Source organism: Bison bison, unplaced genomic scaffold (genome assembly GCF_000754665.1).
Source record: "Bison bison bison isolate TAMUID 2011002044 unplaced genomic scaffold, Bison_UMD1.0 scf7180017835495, whole genome shotgun sequence".
NCBI classification, from domain to species: Eukaryota; Metazoa; Chordata; class Mammalia; order Artiodactyla; family Bovidae; genus Bison; species Bison bison.
Window position 1 is genome coordinate 10,860 of NW_011473064.1, and position 2,319 is coordinate 13,178.

Consider the following 2,319-nt stretch of genomic DNA (forward strand, 5'->3'; position numbering starts at 1 on the left):
CAGGAAGAGAAGGAGCAGGAGGAGAAGGAAAAGAAGGATCAGCAGGAGGAGAAGGAGCAGGAGGAGGAGAAAGAGGAGCAGGAGGAGGAGGAGGAGAAGGAGCAGGAGGGGGAGCAGGAGCAGAAGGAGGAGAAAGAGGAGGAGGAGGAGCAGGAGGAGAAGGAGCAGCAGGAGCAGGAGGAGGAGAAAGAGCAGCAGGAGGAGAAGGAGCAGGAGAAGAAGAAGGATCAGCAGGAGAAAGAGCAGGAGGAGGAGAAGGAGCAGAAGGAGGAGAAAGAGCAGCAGGAGGAGAAGGAGCAGGAGAAGGAGAAGAAGGATCAGCAGGAGGAGAAGGAGCAGGAGGAGGAGAAAGAGGAGCAGGAGGAGCAGGAGGAGGAGAAAGAGCAGCAGGAGGAGAAGGAGGAGGAGGAGGAGGAGGAGGAGGAGGAAGAGATTGAGCAGGAGCAGGTGGAGGAGAAGGAGCAGGAGGGGGAGCAGGAGCAGAAGGAGGAGAAAGAGGAGCAGGAGGAGAAGGAGCAGGAAGAGGAGGAGGAGCAGCAGGAGGAGGAGGAGATGGAGCAGCAGGAGAAGGAGCACGAGCCTCCGGGGAGTCCCGGGAGCTTCTTCTCTTCCAAGACATGGAGTGCATCAGATGAAGACTCCAGCAGCCAAGAAGAGGAGGGCACAGGCTCTCTCCACGCCTCAGAAGACACCACATCCTTGCCCAAAGACCTGCTAAATGAGAAGGTGGCTAATTTGGTGCATTTAATGAACCTCAAATATCAACAGAAGGAGCCCATCACAAAGGTAGAAATGCTAAAAGTTTCATCGAAAGGGATAACAAACAATTCCCTGTGATCTTTGAGAAAGCTTCTAAGTGCCTAGAGGTGATCTCTGGCATCGATCTGAGGGAAGTGGACCCTAAGACCCACTCCTACGTACTTGTCAACTCTAGGCCTCACCCATGATAAGATAGTGATGATCAGAGCATGCCTGCAAATGGCCTTCTGATAATCGTCCTGGGTGTGATATTCATAGAGGGCAACTGTGTCCCTGAAGAAAACATCTGGGATTTCTTGAATATGATAGGCATCCATGCTGGGAGGAAGCACTTCATTTATGGGAAGCCTAGAAAGCTCATCACCAGAAACTGGGTGTAGGAGAATTATCTAGAGTACTGGATGGTGCCTAATAGTGATCCTTCACGGTACGAATTCCTGTGGGGTCCAAGGGCCTATGCTGAAACCAGCAAGCTGAAAGTTTTGGGATTTTTGGCCAAGATCAAAGGGATTGACCCCATTTCCTTCTCAGATTGGTATGAGGAGGCTTTAAGAGATGAAGAAGAGACAGCTGGGACCAGAAATAACTCTATGGATAGTAATACCGCCATGTTTATTGTGCAGCATTTGCCAGTAATTCCTGACCCAACTGAAGAATGTACTGTGTTTGAAGAGGGCAGTCAGGTTTCAAAGTAGAGGAGAGTCGGGGTCAGGCTGGGGAGAACACTCTGTGCAACAACTTTGTTTTCCTGTTCTGTATGGGTGACTTGAAAGTTTATCTTTTTTTCTTCCCTTTCAATATTTTTTTTCAAATACTCTTCCTTTTAATAGGCTTATTGACTTTAGAATCTGTTTATGAATGATGTTGATCACATTTATTGCTAAACATTTATCAGATTTAAGAATAAGGGTTTTGATATTTTGCAAAGCAATTTGGGGAACCTTCCATTGTATTTTGTGACATGGAACAAGATAACATGATATTGGGGTTTTCTTGGAAATGTGGAAAAACTCAGCAGGCAATAGAGAAAAAAATGGAAAACATGGTACATTTTTGGATTCCCATACCACTTTAGTCTGTTGTTCTGTAAAATTTAAGATATGTATACCTGGATTTGTATGGCTTATTCAAGAAAGTAAACGTAATCTAAACAAACCCTACTTTTTGGATTCTCTTAACCACTTTAGTGTACTATTCTGTAATATTAAAATATATACCTGTACTTGCTTGGCTTATTCAAGAAAATAGGCATAATCTTAACAAATCTTAATTTTTGGATTCCCTTTAGCTATTTTAGTCTCAGTCAGTTCAGTTCAGTTCAGTCGCTCAGTCGTGTCCAGCTCTTTGCGACCCCATGAATCACAGCACGCCAGGCCTCCCTGTCCATCACCAACACCCGGAGTTCACTCAAACTCATGTCCATTGAGTCAGTGATGCCATCCAGCCATCTCGTCCTCTGTCATCCCCTTCTCCTCCTGCCCCCAATCCTTCCCAGCATCAGAGTCTTTTCCAATGAGTCAACTCTTCGCATGAGGTAGCCAAAGTATTGGAGTTTCAGCT

General features: G+C 46.3%; 1 pseudogene; it reads left to right on the top strand.

The window, feature by feature from the left end:
* Nucleotides 1–552: 552 nt before the first annotated feature.
* LOC104983391 lies at nucleotides 553–1,454 on the top strand (annotated as a pseudogene).
* Nucleotides 1,455–2,319: the final 865 nt, after the last annotated feature.